The sequence below is a fragment of the Indicator indicator genome, chromosome 21, assembly GCF_027791375.1.
Source record: "Indicator indicator isolate 239-I01 chromosome 21, UM_Iind_1.1, whole genome shotgun sequence".
Lineage (NCBI taxonomy): Eukaryota > Metazoa > Chordata > Aves > Piciformes > Indicatoridae > Indicator > Indicator indicator.
In genome coordinates, this window is record NC_072030.1 from 8,505,381 (window position 1) to 8,532,936 (window position 27,556).

A 27,556-nucleotide genomic window follows, 5' to 3' on the forward strand; every position below is an offset into this window, starting at 1 on the left:
TTATTTCTCCATGACTTGTAATAATTTAAAGATACTTGCTCAACAAGTCCTATGTTATGAAGCTATTCACACTCAGCACAGCAGATAAACACCCATGAGTAGAAAATGAGAAGGACTGGTTCAGCAGCAAGCCGAAAACAAGGAGGTTAAAGCAAAAAGTACGTAAGTACATAGCTGAGGAGTGCATAAAGTTATTGTACCTATTGTATCAGCCAGGGACTCAAACCCTGTTTTGATGTTGTGGAGGATAGAAGGGGAAGCTGCAAAATACCCTGCCTATGACTGAAGGGCATTTTGTTGACTGGAAGACTGCATGAACACTATTGGTCAAACTAGACTTTTAGTCTCCTCCTTTTTTTCTTCTGTCTCTCCTCTATGGACCTTATTTTTACTCCCTTTGTATCAAATGCCTCACGGATCCTCTCTCTTCTGTGATTTGTTTGCAAAACAGGTACTAGAATATGAAATATCAACATGCTTCAGAGTAGAGTTGTGTTTTCTCCAATTCCTTTTTTGTTTTGGTCTGGACCATGTGCCAGGTTTCCTGCAACAGAATGTTGTAATGGTGATATGGGGTTTGTAAGGCTTAAGCAGGTCTCTTCAGGCAAACTTCAAGAGGTAAGTGGTGTGTGAGCAGCTACACAAACAAGCAATATTTCTGCACACAAATGAGGGATTTCCAATGTAAGCAGAGGACCAGCGAGTTACCCAATTTCATGCAAAGACCAAGTCTTTTGGTTGGACAGAAGTTCTGTAGCTTGTCATGGCCTCAGGGTTCTTACTTGCCATTTGCAGTGAACAGGAGCCTTTGTATTTATGAGGTGAAACTAGGAAATGCTCAATCTCTGTATTTCTCTCTTCTCATGTTCTTTCTCATAATCCAAACAGTTCACTTCAAATACGGTGAATTTTCATAGTGGTGACTGTCGCCCTATGTCCTTATGCAGTAATAGCAGCTACCTCTCAGTGACAGAATTGCAAATTCACTTGCAGGTGTTGGGTATGGACAGAAATGGAACTGCTCTACTCTTAATTAACATTTGTTGGAAAAATTCTACAGTTCACATAATTTGGGAAAGGAACTGACAGGGCAAGAGCCTGAGGCCATGGCAATGAGTAGGGAGAGGAAAAAGTACACCAATGATGGCACATCATACCAAAGGTGCTTTGAAGAAGATTTTCCCTAAATATTCTTGCTTGGTAATTTTTATGCCTCTGCAGTGTCCTTTTAGTGAGTACTAGGCTAACAGACAGCAAAGAGGTACACAAAAATTAAAAGAAAACCAAGAAGCTGTATTTTACCTGCCAGTGGCGAGCCTGAAGAGGTGTTAGCCTGCAAGAGCAGCCCTCTGCTGTGTGGTGAGATTCACAGATCACCATAGCCTTCCATCACTTGGTATGATAAGAAATCTGCACATTTTGATTCAATGGCACAACGGCTCCTTTCCAGAAAGTACCTTCTTTGCATATCGTTAAGTATGTGCATACATCGAGCACCTAGAATAGTTTTTCTTGGTGCAAAAAGCATTGTCAGGTTGTCCTTATCAGCAGACAGTGACTCTATAAGGTGACATAAAGGATGTATTGCCATCTTCTGTTCCTCCATCTATAAGTGGTCACAGCACATGTCCCTCCAGTCATCACTTGTCCATTAAGGCAGCCCTATGCAGCCCTCAGCCATAGTGAGGAAGGAAGAGTTAAAGTGTATGTTTCGCAGTTTGCTTCCCTGTCAAGAAAGCTAAAAATCTATTTTAAAAGGAACGATCAGATTCCCAGGCAGCTGCTTGACCGGAAAAGCAGCTTCGTAAAGGACAACAAGCACTGAAAGTCTAGACTGTATTATTCAAAATACCAGTCAAGTGCTGTCTCCAGTTGAGCCCCAGTTCATCCATGAAGTGTTTTGGCTTGAATTAGTATGGGGTTTCTCACTAGCTAGCTCAGCAGGGGTATGGCTAACAAGCCTGTTATTTTACAAAGTGATCTCTTCCCCTTAAGGTGAAGTCTAGCTAGAATCTAGCTCAAGAAGATCCAACAGTGGGAAAATCCAATTTAAGGTAGAGAGAAGGAATTCTACAAGGTACCATGCAAAGGGGCTTAGGCAACAGCCTCATGTTTTCTTTACAGTCATGCTTTCAACACAGCAAATAAACATGCATCAGTTTTAGCCAGAGCAGGAAAAACTGTAGCCTCATGAGGCTCACTAAACGAGCTGGGCTCTGCTCAGCCACAATGATCTGAAAAGACATAATCTCCTTTTTTGACTACCAAAAAGCCATAAACACAAACATAAACGCTGCCTGACAAATGCAAGTTAGACAGCCCCGACTAAATGTTTACATCCTTTATGTTATCTACCAAACACTCATGCTCTTCTTTACCAACTCTGGCTAATACTAACAGAAAAGATCTTATGTCTTGATCAGGTAAGGCCCAGAGAGGATTTTCAAGAATGGAAGGTCTAATAATCGCAAGAACTCAATTTACTGCTCTTCAGAATGAAAAGAGACTGAAACAGAGAGTCAAGGAACTTCTTTAATTTGCCATTAGAAAACATAGATTGAAAACAGCTCATTAATAAATAGATCTGTTTTCCTCTAAGGATAGCTCAACTGTGGAAATACTTTTCCACAGATGCTCTCCTTCTCTTTCCCTGTCATACATATCTAGGAAATTGCCTGGCAGGAGAGGTCAGGTTTATGAACTGTTAATGTTCAGCTCCTTCTTCTTGTCATCATACTTTGACAGTCTCTTACTTCGAATATTTTGGTACAGGTATCAAAGACAGGTGTGGGGAGGTGCCCTGTCAGATAAAACACATTCACAGCACAGGAATCTTTCCCAAGGATCTTGAAAGGATCAGGGAAAGATCCCTACAAATATTTAATATAAGCTGCTTCTTGTGCTTTTGTTTTGGGGTTTTTTATCCTTTTAAATTCAGGGTCTATTTGTCATGTCCCTCTCTACTGTCAGTGCAATTGCAAACTATAGGTCTCCCTGGACTAATGCTGAGGAAGAGGCACTGTACACAACAAAACATCTTTTATAATGCTGGTAGAAAGTAAAAAGGGAGTTCAACTAGAAAATAGCACAGATGCTAAAAAACCCGCAAGGCTTCACAGGTTGCCGAAGCTGCACTGTGGCCCCTCTGAGTGGGCAATGGCCAGGTCCCCAGGGCAGCCCAGCTCCTGCCAAACAGTGGGACACAGGCTCCTTTTGCCTTCCCAAATTAGTGCCCCCATCCCCGAGGGGCATCACCCTAAACAAGGGAGTGTGTGGACTCACAGGCAGCATGAGGACTGACATTTCTGCTCTTCTTAATCAAAATAAGTAGAAGCAGCTGCAAAGTGGGGAGGCTCACACCCGCCTCTCCCTGGGGGAGGCAGTTGTTGTTCTAACAGAGGGCCCTTGTGCAGGGAAGCCTCCTCCAAAACCGGCCTGAAGGAGACAAGCATTAGCCCTCACAAAGGCCTCCAGAAGGCTGCAAGACGCCCCCCTTGGTCACACTTGCCCAGCATGGACCACTTCCCTGAAAGTGAAAATCACTCCTGGGTGAGGAAGGCATAATCAGCAACCCTTTCTGGGGTTGCAAATGGCACTAACACCCCTGCAACAGAGCCACCACTGGCAGGTCTACCAGAATCTACACTAGTTATGGATGCGTCCCCAGCCATGGCAGGTCCCTTTCTACAGGTCCCAGCTACAGAGGACACTGCTCAAACCCAGTCCCTACCAGTGACAGGGCAGCGAGCTGGCACATCACGTCCCTTTGGAGCCACCAGCCACATGGCGGGCAGGCATCTTTATTTAGAACATTAATGACAGAAATTAAACCTCCGTCCTCCCAGCTCCCAGTAATAGGCGCCATCCATATGTGATAAAAATAGGCAAGTGTGGGAAATCAAGCCAGTTAGCAATTTGGAAATGAACAGCTCATTTTAAAAAGTTTTCATACTCCACAATGTAATTCCAGTAACAACCAAGCAGAAAAGCCTGTTCTTTTCAGATAATGACATGCTATGGATTTCTCCACATTCTATGACACTGGGTTGAAGCAGGAAATTCATATCCTAAGTGCAAAGCTTGGAGACAGACCTGCACAGGCATTCCATCTCACAAGTCTTACACATGCCTGTATTTTCACCATGGTACAGTTTTTCAGCTGGTTTTGGTAAATTCTGTTTCTGGGCGCCTCTGCTCAAAGTTGTTACAAAGGCCTGGTGAAGAAAAAATGCTGTACATGTGCCCAGGGGCCAAATTTGGTCAGCTAGTGGGAATTTTGCTTGCTGAGGAGCCTGCTGAGGAGCTTGCTGCACCTCAGGCAAGCACACTCCTGGACAGCCCCTGTGTGCAGCACTGAGCCCTTTGTCTCACTGCTGAGCATGGGCTGGATCCAAGATCCAGAACCTGTGTGCGGATACTGCCAGGTGGAACGGGCTGGTTTGAACACTTTCCTCTGTCAGAAGGTGGCCATGTGGCCCTTGGGCAGCCTGCAGAGGAAGAGCTGCTCCACTGCTTAGCTGTGGCGCTTTTCTGCTCCATTTTGCTTTGGGAGAGCTTGCTAAAATTTGCTGGTGCTGCTTTCTGAGGATGTTTTAAAGGTAAATTGGCTAACAAAAAGCCTCTTGTAGATAAAAGAGCTCTGCAAATCAACAACTGGCTAAGCAGTTTAAACCCCTAAGTAAGGCATCCTCTATTTAAACGTTATAGGCAAATCTAATTTAAGCTTTTAAAAATATTACGGGCAGGTGTTTAAGTCGTCCACACACTGGGTTTTGCAAGGGCTTCAGAGGGGGCTGGGCAGCGCTTCCCAGGCGGGCAGCATTTTGTTCAGACAAGCTTTCTGCAGCAGGCCACGTGACACAGGCCAAATAAACAGCATCTGGGGATTTTCAATTACAGACCTTCACCCAGCATGCCTGCACTGTAATCTCTACCAGATGAGGCTCAGGCCTCACTATTTTCAATAATTCACACACTGTGTACACATAACATGACAATAAGGGCATTCATGCAACCGCCTGATTCGCACATCAAAGCTCCCAAATGGCCAGCTGTAAGCATGCTTACTGCTGAATAATTCATTCTTTTCACAGGCTTGAAAAAACGCTCAGCGGGAGTTGGCAAGCTTGTGTTCTTTCCTGTGTGGTATGCTAAACTCAAATTTTGAAAGAGGTACAGCCCCACTAAAAAGAGTCAGAGATCCAACTATTTAAATGTGCATTTGCAAGCTTTCGGATGGCTGCTCACAATAAGAAAAAAAAAAGAAGAAGAAAAAAGAAGTGCTACATCTCCAAGTGGGTAGTGGAGATAAGATGAAATTGTCTACATGTTTTCTAGAGCAGGTGTTTAACAGAAATAAAAAGACGAAACTGTTTTCCAGATGGTAAAATGTTTGGTTTTGGATTTTTTTAAAATAGATATTATTTTTCACTAAATATCTTGGATATACCAGAGGTATAATAGTTAACAAGTTTAGCAAACTTGAAAATTCAACATACTTAGCATAAATTTTCTACTATAAAGCAAAAAAGGGTTTTAGCTAAGACTAACACACATGAAGAAGGCAAACATAGAATCACCAGAGCTTATTCTGTAACTCCTATTTACTGCTCTCACAGATACGGGTTGAATACTAATTTCTAGGTGATATTTTAACAACTCTAAATTTGCAGCCGTCTCTCTGAACACCTCGCTTGCAACCAGTCAGTGTTCCAGATTTTAAAAATACTTTGTCTTTACACAACAGAAGCATAATTGCTTTAAGAAAAAAAAAAAAATAAAAATTAAAAAAAAAAAGAGAGAAAAGGGTCTGCCTCTTGATATCAAGTTTTCTTGACTGTCAATCTAATGCCAGAACCAGTAGGATCAACTAGTCATGACCTCTCCTTATAGCAAACACATGCTGCTTACCAGCTGTGGACTGTGTTTTTTACACCCTTTTCTCTATCATTCAGAATGGCTTCCTCCTAATCACAATAATCCCAAAAGTGCTAAAACATATCAATCGTCCTTTAAGCCCTGCCTACAAAAGGCCAGCCGTCCAGCCTTTATGGGCTTGTCCAACAGCAGCTGATACTTCATTCAACTACAAATCCAATTTAGCAGTTACAAGAGGTTTAGCATCACTGGAAAAATATTGGTGTTGATCCTGCACTCTTAAGTCAGCAAATATTCCTTTGCCATATTGTTTAGCTTTTTCTGCCATATTTACACTTCTGATGGATTTCCCTGAATGACTTCAACAGCAGCATTTAACCTCTGAACTGGTAATATTTACTGTTGATCAAACAATGATTTCTAAAATATGTTTACCACAATTACAGAAACATAAGCCTATTTGTATTCCAACTGTTACAATTCTGAAACAAAACAAAACAAAACAACCCTAAAAACCCAAAATAGTTATTTCATTCAAAACCATAGAGAAGAATTTACGCACTAGTTAACCAGGATGTTATTTGTTATAGCCCTTTGGGCAAGTTCGTGGCAACTGTTTCACTCACATATTTTTAATTGCCAAATGCAAACAATTCCTTGATCCCCCTTCACTTTTCCTTTTTCTGTTGTTTTGTTTTCCTCTTTAAGCAGCAGCAGATGTGATGCCTTAAAATTAAAAGGGGAGACCCTGTCTAGGAAATTTACTATTCCCTAGCCCAAATCTGAAAATCTGTGGGACCATTAAGTTTGGGCAGCTTTTAATAATGGAAATATGTGGCAGGAGATAGCTCCTCAGGCTGTGTGGAAGAGAATGGGAAGCTGCTTTTCACTTGTTTTGTAGCATAAATAATCAGCCTCAAAGCTGCATCAAGCACAGGATTCCCATCTCTCTGCATAGACATGCATCAGAGGGTTGGGGCAAACGTAAGGATGCAGGCAGGTCTCCCCACAGTCCCCCAGGGAATGGGGTGGGGGCAAAAAAACCCCACCCAAATGAGTGTTTTAGACTTGTTGGAGCTTGTTGTTTAACTCTGCACCAAGCTCTTGAGCCAAGGCTCAGGCTCTGAATTTAGGTAGCGACCATGCACGAACATGGCCATCCCAGGACAGGACTGGGAGGAGGGAAAGACCGCAAGCTTCCTAAAACGGGTTGTAAGGGCTACCCGAGTGGTGTGTGCGTAAGCCAGCATACACTCACAAGATTACAATAAGCCACTTAAGTATTATTATACGCAAATTAACTGCTTGCAAAGTGTACAGTAACTGGTTTGCCCAAGAGGACAAGGAAAAGAAAAAATCCAAGAAACAAAATAACCTAAATAATCCTGTTGGATTCTAATGAGTCAACAATTACAATGGCTCATTGAAGTTATATCATAATAATACTTCCAAAGAAAATAACTTTTTGTGCATTGTATTAAAATCAACAACAATAAAATGATCCTAGATTGAAGCAATACCACAATTTAATTTATACAGCAAAAGGGAAATGATCTAATAGTAGCACGGAAAGACATTCTCCTCGTGCCAAGTCTCAAACTTGTGGGTTTTGTCCCAGCTCCAGTTTTAAAGAAAACAACAAAAAAGACCTATGGACAAATGTGGTTCAAAGTCTTCTTTGACTCTAATGCAATGCCTTGGATTCTGTTCGGCAGGTCTTCATACTGGGAAGTATTGCACATAAGCAATGTTCTTCTGAGTTTTTTAAAACACAGAACATATTTAAAAGAGAAGTGATCCAGAAATCTCTCTTGAAAATCCAATAATATTTTGTCAGTGTCAGAAGGTTTTACAATTCACCCTAAGCCCCATTTAATTAAACTTTAAATGTTACAAGAGTATATGGAAATATTTTACTCCCCTGTAATTATATTATTTTCTACTTACTGTATTTTACTGCAACCAAAAATGCATTTCAAAAAATCAGTGATTTTTTGGCTTCAGAATATACAAAGAAATGCCCATTGGAAAAAAAAAAAAAAATCCCCAAACTTGACCTTTGCCATGTCTCTGGATCAGCTACAGATGTTTAGTAGATTATACAAAACCCTACATGTCCTTAATCTGACATTCTTGAGTTTTTTTTCCCCTGCTCTGATAGGAACTCTTAGTAACCTATCTGCAAAGGCCCCGTGTGACTTCCACATGCATATGTAATTGCTGTGTTGTTTTCCAATGTAGATGCAATTTTTCTGAGACATGGGCAGTTCAGAAAGGAAAAGACTCTTTCCCAGTGCTACTGACAGAAAGTCTGATTTGGACAGGAATCCTTCAAATACACAGACAATGGGCTGCCTGACCTGTCATGCATGATGGATAAGTTAAGGGGATTAAAACCACTATTTGCATTAGAATAGACAAAAATTAGCAAAATAGAATTTATCACTAGGTGGCTTCGGTTCTGTTTGTTCTCTTAGGCAAAATGAAGTTCATTTTTAAAGGAATTACGATTAAGTAATGCTTATTTGCAGAGGAGAAATTCTGGATGCCAGTTTGCTTTCTAGTGTTTATTCTTTAAGAAATCCACTTTAACAATCACAACAGCAGATCCTTTTCTTCTTATGTTTAATAGTAAAACAACTGCAACTTTCTAATGGCTTTAAAGTGTATGTATATCTTAATGCTTACATACTGCTAAGCTGCATATACCCCAAAAAAAGTATTTTGAGTTCACAGAGGTGATCAATAAGACCAAAAAATTACTTTAAATTGTGTGTTGATGCTTCACTGACGTTCTGAGTACAAGCCTGTGACTCAAGAACACTAAGAGGCAGACACTTGAAATACTGCATGCTTCCTGTAACTAGATTTATACTGCACACAGTGATGGTACTTAGAAGAGTCCAAGATGGCTGCACAAAGTTACATAATGAAAGACTTGCCTTACAGAATAGCACCATATTATTTATACAATATAACTTTTAAAGAAATCCATATGAACAAGTCAGTAGACACAAGCAAGCAAGCACATGTAAAAGCTCCAGAAACATCATCTCCCCTCACTCCTGTAGAGTGCTATCAAGATTTACCAATCAAACAAGAGTTGCAAAGAAATGGAGGTCCTCCTCTCTGCAAGCCTCACACATTCAATTTGCAGACAGACAGCAGACTCCACAAAATCCAGCACATTTCAAAATACATCTGCATACTGCCAAGTAAGTTTCTGAATCCCTCACCCATTTTAACGGTGAACTGCAGTCAGACTGGTGATAGATTCCACTATGCCCTAAAGCGGCATCAATAGAAAGCAAAGCTGAGGCATTAAGGAGGTAAATTTCCTCCACTGATGACATTACAAACAGGAAAAGCTGTGACATGATTTCTCAACTCAGCATTTACTATAATGAGATTTTAAGAGAGCAGGTCTCTTCTCTCACTCAGTGATGGGGGTTCTGGCCAGATCCAGAGTCTGTATAAACCAGGCCAGTGCCAGAGCCTGCAGCCAGGGATGGGGTCTCACCACAGAGCTCCCGGGAGGGCACATTCATCTGCGTGCAAGGGAGGACCCCATGAGCTACCTTCATTTTCAGCTTCACAGGCCCTGTGCTGGCATTTCATTCAGTTCTTTGCAAAAATTGTTTATTTAGCTTATGAATCTATTTGCTACCTGTGTTCCATGCAGTTAAGATGCTTTGTTTTCACAGCAGGTGCAAAGAGAAATTTAAATCTGCATTATGTCCAGGGTACTTGGACTCAGTTTGTGTTAGATGACAGCTTCTGACAGCAGATGGGTCAAGTGGAGAAACGTTTGACTGGCATATGAAAGAGCTTGGTATACATCCAATACTAACCTTGGTTTCCAAGTTATTTCACAAGCACAATGTAACATTTTGTGGAGACTTTATAGCTAACAATGTCATTCTAGCTATACTACAATAAATATTTTCCTCCAATTATGAAGCCACAAGACAGACACAAAACATACTCAAGCTACAGGGTAAGTCATTCATTGCAAACCCAGTCTCAAAGCAGGCTTAAAATTTGCACTCCTTTAACTCACTTTTAGCCTGAAGAAAAACCCGTCCATGCTTCCAGATGTGATACAGACCTGTCCAGATCAGTTACGCATTCCTGCCTCGCTGCTGATCCCATCCGGGTCACTGGTGTTTGAGTTAAAGTGGAGAACAATATCCCTGCACTTCTGAAGGATCCCTGGGACACCAGCCCAAGGGTAGAAAAAGAAACCTTAATGTCATCTTGAAGTCAGGTATAAGAACACAACAGCTTATTTTGAAGCTCAGCTATAAGACAGCATTGAAGAGCAAGTAATCAAATAATAGTGCACCATAACACATTTTGTTTAAATTTGGAAGTGTTCCTCATAACCTACTCATTCATCAGAGTGAAAAATGCCTGCTTGACTCCTCCTGCACCTGTCTCCCAGGCTCCACAGCCTCCAGCAATTCCAGCAGGCCACAGTACATCCCAAGCAGTGTAAATACCATGTTGCTGATCTCATTATCATTGAAAATACCTACTTGTGCCTTTCAAAATCTGCAGCTTTATCTTGGAGAAGAGTAAGAAAATTTTGCTTTGTGTATCTGCCAAATGCAGTAGAGTCCTAATGTTTCTAATTTTTGCTATAAATTTACTTAAGAGTGGTTGCTTTGGATGATGGGAGGGCTCTCTTAAAAATACCTTTTAAGGTTTAGGACGTGTCAAAGAACCAAAATAAATTAGAGTTATTTATAATCTTTTTACCATTTATTTGTTTCTATAATAAATCATTACTTTTGCTTCCCTGTTCATACCTTTACATAACATTTATCCAAAAAGGATACATTTAAAAATCTTTTGTTTGTTTTGGATAAATGAGTAATGGAGTGCAGACAGAGTTTCATGTGCAATCCTTAATCCCGTTTGCTTTAGGCCTGATGTAGTAGGAGAGAGAAACTTTACAGCGAGGTTCTTTTGTGGCTGAGTATTGCTAATGTGGGACTGGGAGAAGAGACTGGGCTTCCAGCCACAGCTCTGCCACATTCAGGCTCCATACTCTCTTCAGAGTTTTTGCCTGTTATGGAGGTCAGCTCTCTCAAATTTGTGGCGAAAAAGGTACATAAAATATCAATCCCACTCTCTGCTTGATGTACCTCCCCTCCTACACCCACATCCATGCAAACATGGCTATCATTCTGAACAGCCTTAACTGTCAGTAGCTTCTAGTTCTGACAGCAACAACAGACATTTAATGAGGAACAGAAAGACTTCACTTCTCAGCTCCAACATGCTTCACTGGGGGCTGTGGTCCCAAGGCTGGCATTAGGACAAATCAGGGGAAACATGTCCCAGTGCATGCTCACAGCTAACATCACCAGACCCACAATGGGTGCAATGGCAGAAATTTTGAGCATGGCAACCTCATGGAGTAAAGCTTAAATACACACAGATTTGGAACTGCATTCAACATTTATTTATGTCACAGATTTCTACACTTACCAAGCTCTCCATTTGCTCATGTGATTTTATCACCTGTTTAGTCCAATCTGCCGATACAGTAATCTGGAGTCTCTGGCTATTCATGCAGTTTTCTCTCCTCTGCCTCCCTTTCTCTCCTCTCCTCAGACAGTAAAGACAAGTAACACCAATCCTTCCCCTTCTTCAGTGGTTTTCTCATATCAGTCCATCTTTAAAGTTCACTGCTCTTCTGCCCAGCCCATACTGCACTGACTCTCCCCTAGTGAACATACAGACTTGCACACCATGGGCAGGTTATTTTGCAGATGCTATTTCCTAATGGGCAAAGCCTTCAACAAGATTCCTGCATCCTCCTTCTAACATGGCCAGTGGCTGGCTGGCTGCATCCTGACACACAGAGAACTGCAGCATGGAATGCGGGGGCAGTCCTGAGCTTCGGCAGTGAGCAGTTGCAACAGACAAACGAAAAACAGTGTAAAATGTTAAATACTGTATAGTTTATTTCACTCTCCTGACATTGATCTGATTTCAGATAAGTCCCCTTGGCAAAGGGGTGAATATTTCAGATCAGTACCAATGTGATTAGCATCCTCCTTCCCATCCTCTGCCTATCAAGCACAGGTGTAGTCACTTGGTGCTCTTCTTGAACACAGACAGTGTACACAGTACTACACCATTCCTAAACTTCTGCCAAGTCCACCTGGCACCCAGTTTCTTAGTTGTACAAATATCCAAGTGCTCTACCATATTTGGTCTTTTTATAGTACACATACTGGTCATTAAGGCATTTTCACTGAGGCAACTGGCAAACCCATCTTGAACCTGGCAATCACACCAATATTATCAACATTTTAGCACAGACTAGGTTTTAGCTATTAAAAGACATAAAGAAATGGTCATTGAGTCAGCCAAAGAAATTCTACCCGACATCAGACATAGCTAGAACATGTGCACAAAGAGATTAAATTAGTGCTACAGACTTAACCCAGAGTGCTAGTGAGTGACATCCCTTTCCCCTTTAGTGAGATGCATATGAATAAATCAGCACCCACCCCTACAGACACTAAATTGAGCCATAGGATGATTTTCCATAAGAACTGAAGGAGTCGGTAGTGTTAGGTTAATGGTTGGACTTGATCTTAAGGATCTTTCCAATCTAAATGATTCTATGATGTAAGAACAAGAAGTAAAAAATATACTGAGTTACCTCTGAGGCTCACAAATGTTTATATGAAATTATTAAAAAGCTGAGATTTAAAACAAGACATTCATTTAAAAGAAAATGGAAGGCTATTTCTGGTATGGCTGAGGCAGTTGTGATTTCTGTTGGGGGAAATTTATAGCCATATTATTGCTGTCAAGGAGGGTAGTGAGCCACAAGGATTTCCAGATGCCATGTGTGAAGTTTCTCATTTCCCCAACCATACTAAAGTACATTATCACCTGAATGCAAACAAGCTTTTAAAAGTAACTTGTCATTGAAACATATGTGGTAGGAGAATTAAAGCCAGAAAATCTTATGTGTGAACTCTGTTCCCAACTGGATTTGTTTTTAAAAAAGAAAACACAGAATTTATGCAAAGGTCCAGCACCACGGTGCTAAAAAAAAGATAAAGTTGGAACTATCAGAAGGCTGATGCTGTATAGTCCAAACTGATGTTTTTTATTTATGGTGAAAGCCAAGTCTCAAAACATGTGTTTTGTTAAATGATGTTAAATGTTAACTTGAATCTTTCCCTGAAGATGAAAACTTAATGGGAGACATTGAGTCCAAACCAGAGCTGCTCCTTCTGACTCACAACTGGAAGCATACCAGCCCCAGGACCTTGAGTGGGAGCAAAAGACCCAGTTTTGCTCAAACTCAGAATGAAACAGGAAGTCTATTGAGGAAATAGGGGCATCCCGGCACCCTTCACTCCAGCTAGAGAAATTCCCCTCTTCTAAAGGTACAAAATTTCTGAGGTATGCTTAGCAGAATGAAGGCTGAGAAGGGCACCATGCCAATGCCAACCAAAATGATTGTATGCCAGTTTTATCACACAAGCTTTTGCCCATTATCTCGAGAAACAGTTTCCATGTCTCCAATCTTTCTTATAGTCCTCCTAAAGAGGGTATCCACAGCATAAGCCTTAAAAGCATTAAAGCAAATCCCTGAAACCGTTTTAATAATCACATCAGACACCTGGCTTGCAGTTATGCTACAGCATTTTCTGAAAGAAACTTAGATCTGAGTAATAAAAAATGGTCCCTCAGAAACTCTCGTGCTCCACATTGAGAAGAACTACACCTCTACTACAGCAACTGCTACAAACAGCTGAAGACTCAAGTGCAGAGCGTGCACATTTGATCAAACAGAAGAAAGCCAACACATTGATTTCCATAAACTTAAGACAAGTCAATATGGACAAGCCCCTTTGCAAATCTACACAGGGTAAATAATTGTCTTGCTGTAGTATCATAACAGAAGCTGAACTGCCTGAGTCATCATGGCACTCACTTACTAGCTAAAGAAACTCATCCAGAGTGCCTACTGCACCTGTTGGTTCTTGAAACTACAGCCTTGTCAAAAATCCAAGTTAATACATTGAAAACAAAAGTGTCATTACAGTGCTTCTGAAACAATCACCCTGGCTTCTCCTTCATCTTTTCATTTCCATGAGATTAATTAAAGACTTCAATTAAAATGTAAGCCAATTTACTGAAGTTTTTTAAATTCAATAACTCAGCTCTTTCTGTTCTAGTATTTATTTTGTATTGTAACATCTTCCATTAGGGCAGGCTTTTGTTTGCATCTTTTCCCATTCTTACCTAGACAAAGGGCTCTTTTTTATTCTCCAGATAAAACAATAACAACCAAACAAAACAAACAAAAAACTAAGCAAGTGAAGATGTCATAAGTTTTTCAGGGGTGAAAATGAGCTAAACTGCCTCGGCAGCTCTAAAAAGTAGTTTACAAACTTTTGTGCATGAATTACTTGCTGATTCTCTGAGCACCATAAATACTTTAACTAGTGCATGTGAGAAAGTGTATCTCCACAGAAATCAGATCTCAGTCCATTTTTTTTTTCCTACACCTTCCCAAGCAAGCCCCCAAAATGCTCCTGCCTGCCTGTAAAGAGAGAGGTGTAAATATCCAGGTATTTAAACAAGAGAGAATGCAGCCAGGCTGATCTATGTCTACCAGGCAGGCACCTGGTGGTGTGCAGGGGAGGCACAGGACCGTGCTGCGGCAGGATCAAGGTCTCACACTTCAAAACGCCTTTTCTTAGTCTCTGTCTCTGCTGATGAGCTGCCGACTTTTATCTTCCTCCCATAGTCCATCCTGCCAGAGTTATCTCTTAAATTAAGAGTTGTCCTTGTGTTGCTGCCAACAGGAGGTTTGAACAAGTACTTTTGTGAGCAGCAGAACAAAGGAGTCCTGGTTTCACATGGATCTGGGTCCCAACAATGAACTTTTGCATGGATCCTTGTGCCTTACCTCCCAGGGACCACCAGCCTTTCCCTTGCAAGATGCTCATAGGGTCTCTATACCATCTACCCATTTCCCTGTTTTCAGGGAGCTTCCATAGAAGTTTCCTAAAGATCATCACCTCTCCAGTTTCGTTAACACTAAGCAAAGGATTTGCAGAAGAGACTGGGTAGAAATGACAGGCAGACATCTACAAAAATATTCTCTCTTCTAAACTTGTACTTTCACGGTGGTGCTTGAGCAGAGAATGTAATAGAAACATGGGATAAAGCTCTTTATGCTGGAGACATTTGTGGGCAAAAATAACAAATTCAGTCCCAGTTCCATATAGCTGATGGTTCATAACACATAGCTCTTGCTACACTTGGGTTTAGAAAAGTTTAGGATTTCACAGAAATTATTAATATTTCACAATGCAAAAAATGTTAACAGGTGAAGTAAAATTGTTGACCAATTGTTGACCTTATAACATTATAAGGCTGAACAAATGTTTGTCCAGCTTTAAGAATGAGTAAATTGCACCAAGCAATATAAGCTATTATAATTTATTCTAATAAATTCTAATATTCTAATTTGAGAAGCTTATAATTAGTGCAATTTATATAATTTACACAAACTTAATACCTGTGCTTGAGCTCCCTTAAGGTCACTCACATCCTTTGGAAATGGAGAGGTTTCACTGAAGTTGTCATTAGCACTTCAAGGTATGTATAAAATGAAGAGCTTGATTTTAAATACACAGATTTTTTTTTAATTGCTATCACAAAATAAAACATATATTTTAAAAAAAAATCCTATTTTCTTTCACAAAAACGTATTTTGTTTTTCCTAAAATGTGGGAAGTAAAACCAGCTAGCATTCAATACCAGGCTAATTAGAAATCATTGGCCTGAAAGTTCAGCATTGCTTTCTACAACATAAAATTCAATACATCAAAGAACAGATCACATTAAATTTGATCTAACCAGTGACAGGGTTCTTTATCCAGAAATAACATCCTTTTGCTCAAAAAGCAGTATTTTGAAAGTGACCCATCGAAATAGAATGCCTCTTGTACTTCCAAGATTACACTAAACCAAAGTATTGTATGTGCTTACATGCCATAAGGCAGAAATATCTACTGAGCTGTGTAGGAACAGGCCTCAAGTACAAACACCCGGCACTTTTTCCACCAACAAAGAAAGTATGCCACTTCGTCTAGGAACAGTCTCGTTCAAATGTGTTTCGATCTCTAAGAAGAAATGGACTCAATTCATAAGAAATGGACACATTTCCAGAAGACTTTCTGTGGTCAAGATTTTCCCATTTTTCCTTTATCAATCCACTCAACTTGAAATGCAAATATAAGTTTCAGTTAAGAAAAAAAAAATACCAGCATGCTAAAGGCATCTGAGAGAGTAGTAAATTACTAGGAGATTGGAAAGATTGATTTGTGAAAAAGTTACAACAAAGTGGAGACATTGCAATCAGCATGTACATGGTGTAAAGGCTGAGTCTCGCAGCAATCTCTGAATGCCCTCAATTCCCACTAGCAAACTGAAATCAGTGGGAGCTCAGGACATTCAACAATTCATAAAAATTAAAGCAGGGCAGCGACTGTTTATATTGTTTGTTCTTGGCAGTGCCCTCTAAAAGCTAGAAGCAGAAGGAATGTATGATCTATGTTGTGACAAATTTGCAATTTAGAAAGATTTAAGCAAAAGGGATAGGGTAGTGAAAAGGGGTGTACCAAGTGAATAAAGTGATCAAAGCTGATGATGGCTGGCATCCTCTATTAAAACAGCAATCTCTGTATTATGGGTAGAGACTATTCCCAAAGCAGCTCACCCTACCCATTATTGACATACTCATTTCCTACAAATCACAGTAAAAATGCTTTGTGTGTGCTTCAGAAAGCTGTAATCTAGAGAATTGTGGGTGCTGTATGTGGAGAGGTTTGTGGGCCAGGTCCAGCAGCACACTGCACTTACAAGTGGAGCTTGCAGCAAGACGTACCCAGTGCAGGGGGGCAGTGAAAGAGGCTGATGGAGGGAGGTGGTGAAGAGCAGCACAGGGGCCAGGAGCTGCAGGAAGGGCACAGGCAAGAGTGCTGCAGGCTGCAGCATGATGGAAGATATCTGAGTTACATAAAGACAGAAGCAGAAAGAAGAATGAATCTGGGCAATGCACTAGAAAATATATGGACAGAAGGAACGTTTCGCCAATTTTCTTTTTTCCAGTACATTCATATTTCATACTTTCTTCCTGTATGACCTAAAAATCTACACCTATAAGACAGCCCCAGGCAATAGGCAAACCATAAACCACGTCATGGGCCTATAACACAAATATTCCTGAATCAGCCCAAACTCAAACACTCCACAGTACCAGTACTGTTTTTTACTTTGACTCATATGGTTTCATTTTAGGTAGTCTGCGAGAAGGAGGGAGTTGGACTTGATGATCCTTATGGATCCCTTCCAGCTCAAGATATTCTATGACTGTCTTCAGTTACATTCCTCTAAACCTGGAGTTTAACAGTCACACACAGAAGGACTTTTGGCTTATCTTCCTGGTTTTCTTACACAAAAGAGAGAGTAAGAAAAGTAGGAGGTGATAAATGACTGGATGGTTCCTCTTCAAGAATGGCTGTGGCAAGTTAGCATTATATTGATGTCACTTTTCCTGTTTATCTCACTTTTTCTAAGAAATTATACTTTTTAAGCACAGACTCTGCACTTATACACCCATAATATGCCAACACACGTCCACAAGTCCTCTCTTTTTCTTTGAAGGAAAAATAAAATAAGGCTCTAACATTCTGTGATTCTGTGTTCTACTGTAAATAGATTTGCCTCACCTTTAACTTCCTTCTACACATAACACCATGTTTAAAAATTGTACACAGAAGCTGAAACACCACAAACAGGCCTTCCATCTACTTTGCTTTACACATTAAACCACGATTCAAACGGAGTCCATTAAGGCATCTAAATGTGACTTACCACATGTGTTAATTGGGTGGGGAAAAGAAAAAAGAAAACACAACCCAACCCTCAAATGTGGACTTTTATGTGCTCCCATTATTCAGACCCTCTTGATGCCACAATCTCCCACTTCTATAGTTTATAAATGTTTGATTTAAAATATAGCCATTTTATCATTTGTACCACATTTACCTCATCTTACCACTATTCTGACTGGATGAGAAGCTAATGTAGCCTACACTGTCTGGTCAATTATTGCATGGACACCAGGGACCAATTAATGCTATCCATAAAAGCCTGAATCATTCTGTCAATTAACTAGAACTAACTATGTCATCAGATATATTACTGGTGAGCAAGTCTATTTGGTTGCAATATGTCTTGAAGGAGAGCAGTATCAAATGAATCACAATTGACTTGGACAACTGCTAGCATAATTTCAGAAGATGAAAAGACAAATGTGGTAGTTATTAGTGGTCCCCTGAGGAATTACGGCCAAGCAATTGTAATGTGCTAAGACTGTACTAGCAGGTGCCCACAGCACAAATCAGGCAGAGGGTTAAATCAATATTTTCAATTTCTCAGGATCAATCCAGTGTTTGAACAAGATGGAAACTTGTTAGCAATTGGCAGAATGTGTAAATGAAAAGTCAAACTTCTTATTATTTGTTAAAAAGGAATCGGTCCTCTGCATCATGCCCTTGGCACAAGGTAATGGTTTCATGATCCAGTTGCTTGGGCATTCACTAAAACTCTGGTAGTTCTTAAATTTTAATAGAGTGCAAAAGGTTACTTTAATACATGCCGAACATTCAAGATCTTTAAAAATGATTGAAGTGTCAATAGAAAAGTTTTTGAGCTGTGACAACAACACAGTTATTAATGATTAGTGCAAGAAGCAGAAGAAAACGTGATTGCTTTAGGAAACTCTCACCAGGAATGCAGCTTGATGTCTTTGGTACAACTTCACATTGAGTCTGTTTCATACAAATAACCTTAAGCTCATCAAGTGATCCATTACCAATTAAACATCAGGGGGAAAAAAAAAGAAAATATGTAGCCTCACGAATTTATTCCATTTATCAGAGCTGAGTTTAAAGATGCCTATAGCAGGACTTAAAATGTCAGCATCACATCCTTTAGTTTTAACACAAAGGTATCAAATGCGCTCTTAACGTTTTATAAAAAGAAGACTCCAGCTACTCTGACAATCAGGGTTTGGATAATACACAGATTTGAGTTAAGGAAACATACCCTTAAAACAACATCTTAGGGCACAGTCAGATCTGTGGGATTTGGAAGCAGAGAACTGGCAAGTAACATTATTGTACCTGGGGAAAAACCGGTGATGGCAGGGAAAGCTCTTTGTACTCCAACTCCATAAGCTCATTATTTCAAACAGATCAGAAACATGAACCATTTTTAATGTTAGAAAAATAATGCAATTTTTATTTGGAAAATAGAAAAAAAACCCTGATGACTAACTAAAAAGAGGAAATACAACATAAGAGTTTTGAAACATGTATGTCTAAAGAAAGCACCTGTGCTTCAAAAATGAACACATTTCTCTATACTGGCTAGTATAGGAATTCTCTGTATTGTCTCCAGTGTTTGGACTTCTACTCACAGACAACCAAAGAGGTAGGTGAAGCTCCTCTTTCACAATTGCCAGGGACAGAAATACTGTTTTGAATATTCTTTGTTGGCTGTTCTTTAATTGTGAAGATAACAATGATCATGGCACCGGAAAAATGGTTCATCTCACTGGAGTGTCTTTCATCCAAAGGATCTCAGGGCACTCTTAGTACCAAAGCAGGGAAATAATCTCTTGCTCATCAGATGTTCAACCTATGAATTCACCATTACAGGAAGTTATTAGCAATACCTCTCTAGCTAATGTTTTTAAATAAGAGTTGCAGCTTTCAATGATAGAGGTCAAAATAATAGAGCATTTGAACTTCAAGAATCTGCACACTCTTTTAAAGCTTTACATCAGATGTTGCAGATGAAGTAGGAGATAGTTCTTTCTCAGCCTTTGCTCAGGGTGCTGAGCCAAATGAAATTTAAAAAGAGCAAAGTGGATTTCCTTATTTCAAGGTTGATCCAGCTAATCTATTATCAATGTCTAACTCACTGCAGCTTTGTCTGAATTGCAGAATACATTTGTCAAGATGACCTTTTCTTCAGTGTACATTTAACACAATATGGGGGGGTGCTCCAGTGTAAGACAACTATGATGGGACTGTGGGAATGTAAAATGTTGCAGCACTTCCTACTAAATTTGCCCCTATTCATTACAAAATATAAGAGAAAGTACTCAGTAATGATATAGCTATTCTCTGAAGAATAATGTAGTGAAAGTAAGCCCTTTAATCCAAGATACACAGTCAATGGATTTCTTTTTCTTGCCTAACACCTCCAGCTATGTGGTGTGTATCAGTGTAACAATGTGTGTATTTGGTTCCCTTGGGTGAAAACTGTTAGTTGGCTTCATAGGAGATACAGTATACATGTACTTCCTTGTGTTGGCCTGGGGGATCTTGAAGAACCTAAGAAGCACAGTGAACAAGTGCAATCATTTGAAACCAAGGTTCAGCAAATAGGAGACAATAAAATACAGAGTAACTTGAAACCAGCCCCCACACTGCCCAAGAGAAATCTGCAGCTTGTCTCACTCTCAGACACACCCTTGCAGCTCTTCTGGAAAGCTGTGCCCTGTTCACCAGACAAGGAGCTAATTGATTCAATCGCCTTCTGTATGCGCAACTATAAAATAAAGTGCCTAAAGAACAGCATGGACATAGAGCTCAGCTGACTGCATTGACAGACTCTGCTGTCTAACAACGTGCCCATCACAGAACAAGCACCACAATTGTTCCAGCCAGACGCCACGGGAACAAGGATGCATAATTTCAGTACTTGTGTGTCCAACAGTAGGGTATATTGGCAGCAGAATAGCAAATCAGCTTTAAGTTCAGCTATCGTTAACGTTTTTCTTTACCATCTATGGAGTTACCAAGACAGTGCAGAAGTGGGGCTGGTCCATCCTCCACCACCAGCTCACACACCTGCCAGAATGCTTCTTCTTCCTGCACATAGCAACAGATTTTTGTCTTCACAAAGTGGCATTTTAGTTCCATCTAGAAATTATATTCTTTAACTTTCTCTGTAACAACCTTTTGAGTTGGAGTTCCCACAGTTACATAAAACCCAAAGAAAACAAAGTCAGCCCTTCAGACTGAAACTGCACCTCCATTTGATTTCTTTTACAGAGTGACTTATTTCACAAACTTTCTGGTTTTGACCCAGTAAAACTCACCAGGCTGAAAGGAAACTGACACTAGACCTGTATGAAAGCTCTTGGTGGTCCAAAGGGAGGGTCGTCTGCCACAGAATACCTCTGCTGTACTCGGCCCAAGGTGATAGATTTAAGGGCTCTACCATTCCAGTTCTTCTGAACTATATGCTCAATAGCAAAATGGTATGCGATACGTTTCAAACAGAGTAAGAAATGTGCTGTCTTTGTATTCATGTGGCAACCTTTCTGCTAAACGAAGGCATTAATCAATTCCACTAATGCTGAAGGAAGAAATTTTATGTCAAAGCCCATTCTGCAAACTCTGGATTTAAACGCTGCTCTTGGATCTTAAACATAACAGAACTATTAATTAAGAATGACTTATACAAAGCTGGATATGAAATAAGTCTAAAAATCACAGGGCTCAAGACATCTTTGAAATGTTGGGTTTTTTCCTCCAGAAATAATGATATGAAAAAGAATATATACTTATTTTCTGTATGAAAAACTGTATTGAAAATTCTGAAAATCTAGGAAAAACTATACAGAAGGAAAATAACCCTATGCAAGTTTCCACAAAATCACTGACCTTCTCATACCAGCTGTTCTGGTTTATGTATGGAGCAATTTTACCAAATGGGAGCAAAGTCAAATTGATGAAAGCCTGGTATCTGTCTGAGGAGGATCAGCTCTAAAGTGTTTGTCAGACTCCACAGATTTTAGACACAGTTTACAATCCCCACATGTACAAGTTAATGAGGAAATAGCAGTTCCCTACCAAGTAAAGAGGAGCTATGATTTTGGTCAAGCTAGAAATTAATTTCCAGGTCTTGGCTAGATAAGATGATGACAAACTTGTGAGTCCATGAATGTCATGCTCTCTGCTTTCTGACAAAACCAACACCTGGCCAGGCATCCCCATGGGCTTCAAAATAGGATTACACCTCGGTCTCATTTGTCACTGATAATCATCCAGGAAAGACACTAGAACCAGAAAAATCATTGCAACTAAATAACGATCTGTAACCAAACACAATCATTTTGTGATATATTTTGTCTCATGCATTTGATTAAAATAGTCATTAAAATATACCTGGTTATTTACAATTCAGATGTTGTATGCAAGGTCAGAATGGAATCTAGTACATTCTAATCTCTGCTTAAAGAAAAAGGAGACCTTGGTAGCTTTGAAATCAGTTGAGAAGTTACTCATGCTCCTGGATAACTCAGTATACAAATGCTGGTGAAGGCTGATTTTATTCACAAGGCCATGTCAAATTTGTGTTGCAAATTAACCCATGAGGTTGATGATGTTGAATTGCTGTATCATCTGGATGATGTTCGGCAAGACAGATGTATATAGCCTGCATGATTTAGGCTTAGCCTAATAAACACTGTTTTACAGATAGATAAGAGTAAATCAGTGAAATCTATTCTAAGTTTAAAGCAATGAAGTTGTCTCCCTAGACCTATTCACAGAAATACATCCAAACACTTTTGGATTCATGCAGATCTTGCTTATACAGAAGAGGTGACTTCCTGCTTAACTTTGCACAAGTTAAATCCCTGGAGATAAAAAAAATTCCATAATTATAGGTGCAGTATCATTCACTGAAGACAACAGCCTTTCAAATTTAATTATAAACCCTAAATGCACTTAGCTAATCAGATCAATTGCAAGTAACACTAAAGCACATTCTAATTTTCAAGACAGATGAGATTTTGCCACCTCTCAGCTGCTGTGAGAGCCAAGATCAGGTGAAAAGTAAGATAAACCAGACAAGCATGTCTTCCAAGCACCACATTACAGCAAATTTTATGGCTGTGTTTGCAGAGATGTTCCCTGCAGATCTTTGAATTGCTAAGGCTGATTTTATCTTGCTGACCCTCTACTGAGCAGCAACCACCCTTTTAAAGGAGGCAACAGTACTTTTTTGACAGGTCCCATCAGCCTCTCTTGCCCCAGGAATGCAGCAGACAAGTTCTCAGAGGCTTCCTTATGAATTTATGGGGGCAGAAATGGACTTCTACATATAGCAACATGAGTTAAATCTAAAAATAGGTCCTAAGAGATCCTGCTCCAGACCATGATTGCTGTGCTTATTACTGTGACAGACCTGTAGCACAGACTGAAGTAATGTCTTTCTTCAGGCACTTGTTCCAGCAACTGGACTTTGCCACTGTTCTCCCGCTGCTGCTGAGCTGGGGAGGCTGTCGTTTCAAGCCAGCTCTGTGTGATCTCACTGAATAACCAGCCCTCCTCACAGGAGGAAGGTGGCTGATGTGTTGTGATTCTGGATCATCAAACACTTCCGGCTTCCTTTGTCTTTTCTGTAATATCTCTTTTCTGGAGCAGTGAGTTTTTTGAGATGGAAACCACCTCCCCCTTGTGACTGTGCAGTGGTTAGCATAATGAAAAATAAGCTTAAGCGTACTGCAGGGCAATCATATTTTCAATGCTTCAGCAAGGTAACAAGCCAGCAGACCATGTGATACACAGCATCTCTCTTCACAAGCCTTGGGTAATTCTGCTTTGGTTGCACATATTGTCATTCATATGAATGTTGTCTGGAGGGTACTCTGGGGAAAAAAGGCAAAACTGAGTCCAAAACAAATGGTTTGTAAAAGCTAAGATCGTTACTGCAGCCAGTCTACTGTAAACAGACGGCAAAAAAATTAGCGTATACAATAATTGCCAGTTTGTTTCATGGTTGTGTTTCCCTTTATTGTAAATGTCAGCTTAAAAGCTCCTGATGACACAGCAGTTGCAAAATGAACTGCTCTAATCACAGCACACTCTCAGGTTGACACAAAGGCACACTTCAAAGGAATTAGTATCACATTATAATTACATAACTATAATGCTATTTATTATTTGCAATATATGCAGATACTTTGAGGTCTCAATTCCATGGTTCTGGCTGTTTAAAAATACAGTTTCTCAAAAACCTTGCTTAGCACAGAAAATCAGAGACAACAGGTAGATGTAATGGGCATATGTAAGGCACAGCAGAGAGAAAAGAATAGCCTGACAGCTGTGCCAGATAAAGTAACCAGTATTTTCCCCTTTTAAAATAAATTTTGGCACACATAGGGGCAGGCAAATCAAAGCAATTCAAACGCTGCCAGAGCCCTATTGACATCTATACAGTCTGCTGCTTCTCTATAAAAAAAAAAATTTCCTCCAAAACACCCCACAACTTCCAAGAACAGGGAACGTGCCCTAGCATCACCATCTCTAATCTCAAAGAAAGATGGGAAGCACGGACTGGGAGAAAACAGGCATGAGGATCACAAGGAACATCAAACAGGGGGATGATCAGGAGCAAGGAGACCACTGGTTGCACAAGAAAAAACACTGAAGAGCAATATAGTCCTACACATGTGAGATGGGGTGCTAGGCCTGGCCAAAGCCTGGCAAGTCCAGTGTCTCACTTTTGAGTAACAGAGGTTGAACGTGTGGATGGCTCAAGAGATTTCTCCCAAATTCAACTAACTTGCAGAAAAACAGCGTCTGGAGCCAGAAGCAGGGCCTCTGGATATAACGCAGGATTTTTCTTCTGTCCATTTACTTTCTGACACTACATAAGCATTTTGCTTCCACTGTATCTTCCAAAGAGTTTCATAGTTGAACTCTGTCTTGTATGGAGAGTTACTGCCTTTTGTTTGTTTTGACCCTGTCACCTAAACTTTAAATTGCTGCACAAACAGCAGTGAGCAGCTGCTCCTCATTCACCCTTTCAGTGCAATTTGATTTTACAGATTCTGACCCTATCCTGGTTTAGTCACCTCTTTTGAAGTAGAGGTGCAGTCCACTGAGTCACTGTCTGTGCTGAAACTGTTCAGAAGGAATTTTTTTGATCCTCCTTGTCACCTTCTTTAAATCTTATCCAGGTCTGCTGCTCTCCTATTTGAGAGGAGGAACGGAAGCACACAGCATATGTAAGGCTGCCCCGGCTTCCACAGAGCAAACTTCCCCAGTCCTGTAGCACCAAGGAAAAGCCAGACTTCTTGAAAACAATCCTGGAGCATTTTGTGCAGTGCTGCCACAAAGATTCTCACTTCTATCTCCTAATAAAATGTAAGGCTAAAAATCAAATCATCACTTGCCGCTTTTATTTCCTCACTTTTTTTTGCTTACTTGCAAGTATGAGAACATTAGCATGGACAGGACTGTTTCAGTCCTCTCACAAAGTCATTTAATGTTTTATGGACCTCCAGACATCTACAGGCCACATGCTGAGTAACAGAGCTTTTCAGTGCTTTAACAAACAGCCTAACGGGAGTTAAGGGGACAAACCAAATTTGACTCAAACTGCCCTCTACAGTAAGACTAACTGCTCAGGAATTTTTTGTATATATTCAAAACCACTTGCATATAATTGGATGCTTGTTTCCCATACTATAAATTTACACGTGTACACTTGAGTGTGGTTCACTGTCTTGGACCTGATGCATGAAAGAGATTAATGCTTGCTTGTGAAGATGCATCTTAATATGGAGGCAAACCCAAGAACTGTGGGGTTCATTGTTCATCTAGCTATGAATCTCCAGACACAGCATGAAAAATATGGCCAAAACCCTGTGAGAAACATTCTGCCTGTGTTTTTTAAGGCAAATAATAACAAACACCAACTATTTGTTCACAGTAGCTGACCTATGTGCAATTTTTTACGACTCACTGAAAACTTGGAACAGCTGTAATAAATGGTCAGTAAATTTAAGCAAGACCAAAGTGGATTAGCATTGTACTGAAACAAAATGTTACAAACCTGAGTGATAAATTGCATGATGCCCAGAATGGAAGGCTTGAGGCTGCTGCTGCAAAGGATCACCCATGAAGACAGAATCACTGGACAAGAAACAAAGTCAATATATTCCTGTGTATTTAACTACTTTATTGCTTCTAACTAGTCCCAATAACTTTGTTCATCATAAACTGGAAAAATTCTGACTGAATAAAAATTTTACATTTGTTTCAATTTATTACTAACTGACAACACAATTCCAGCAATTCATAAATTTCCACACTGGTCAGCACGCTATGACCCAACAAGGAAAATGTTATGCTGACCTCACTGCAACAGCAGTGCCAAAACCTGGGAGACATAGAATTACCAGTGTTTTAGCAAGGGCATTTAGATTGATTCAACTGCTTGAAAAACTAGTATGACACTCAAAGGTAGATGTTGGAGCTGAGGACAAGAAAATGATTGAGTCCATATGTTGTGTAAAAAATACACAGGATAAAAGCTCCTTGGGAGGAAGGCTGCAGAGACTAAATTTAATACTACAATCTATGTATCTAAATGTTATAAATATTTATTTTATATTATTTAGACATATTGGTAGATCTAAGGAACCCACAAAGAAGCTTACACTGAGAGAAAGCCTGGTGAAAGACAACAATCCAAACAAAATCCCCAGAACTCTACAATGTAGGATCATGGTAATATTCTTAGCATTTGATATGATGTATTCCCCTGGAAACACAAGAAGTCCTATTTCACCTCAGTAGCTCACCTAGCTTAATACCCTGTTTCTATTAGTTATGAGCTTTAGATGTTCCAAATAAGGTTTAAAACACAGAGTCACTTGTCCACAGCTTATTTCTAGTTTGTAACATGAAGAACTATCCTCATCAGTTCCTGGACATACACAGAGGAGAGCGAGAAGGGAACTGTGGCCCACTTGCTCCCAGTGAGCCAAAGCTCAGAGGTACAGAGAGGAGGAGCACCCAGCCTATGCTCCAGTAGGGCTGCGAGACTCCCTCAGCCTTCACTGCAGGGCTGAACACCTCTCTCCTTTTCATGAAGGTTTATGTGTGTTTAATTACAGGCAGGTGCCAGGAGAGAGCTTGGCATTGAGTTTCCCCCTTCCTTGCCTTGTTATATTTGCAATATGTAATGTTCCATAATTGATTACATGCAAACTGTACCAGCTGTACCTACAAGGTACTGCAGATTCACTTTGGATGTAGATGCTGTCAAATTAGAAATGGCCAGACCACAGTGCAATTCAGTGAATATTTGGCAAGACAGAAACAAACGAATTAGAGCACTGGAAACTAACCTTTCAGTAGCAAGACAGGTTTACTCTGAGCATTTGTTATGAAAGGAATGAGGTTGTAGCTTCAGCCTTTAATAGTATTCATCATAAAAGCACTACAGATAATATCCCATAATCAGTGGTTTCTGATCAGGAGAGTCCAATAAGCAATTTTCCAGCACATACTGGAACTAAAAAAGAAAACAAAACAAAAAAAAACCACAAGCAAACAAACAAACAAATTAAAAAAAAAAAAACAAACCAAAACAAAGCTCCAGTCTACTTATATCAACAGAAAACAGAGGCAAAACAATTTAAACGTTTTGGCTTTTGAGCCATTTGAGGGTCTAGCCACATCATCCATCAATATTAGCAGCCAAACCCTCCAGTTCTGTTTTGGAGCACTCACATTTAGAGGTTTTT

At 40.0% G+C, this 27,556-nt stretch overlaps 1 protein-coding gene across 1 annotated transcript in view; it reads right to left on the reverse strand.

The window, feature by feature from the left end:
• The window catches only part of TEAD1 (TEA domain transcription factor 1), a 96,009-nt gene that overhangs the window by 41,780 nt on the left and 26,673 nt on the right, over window positions 1-27,556 (reverse strand). The window lies entirely within an intron of this gene.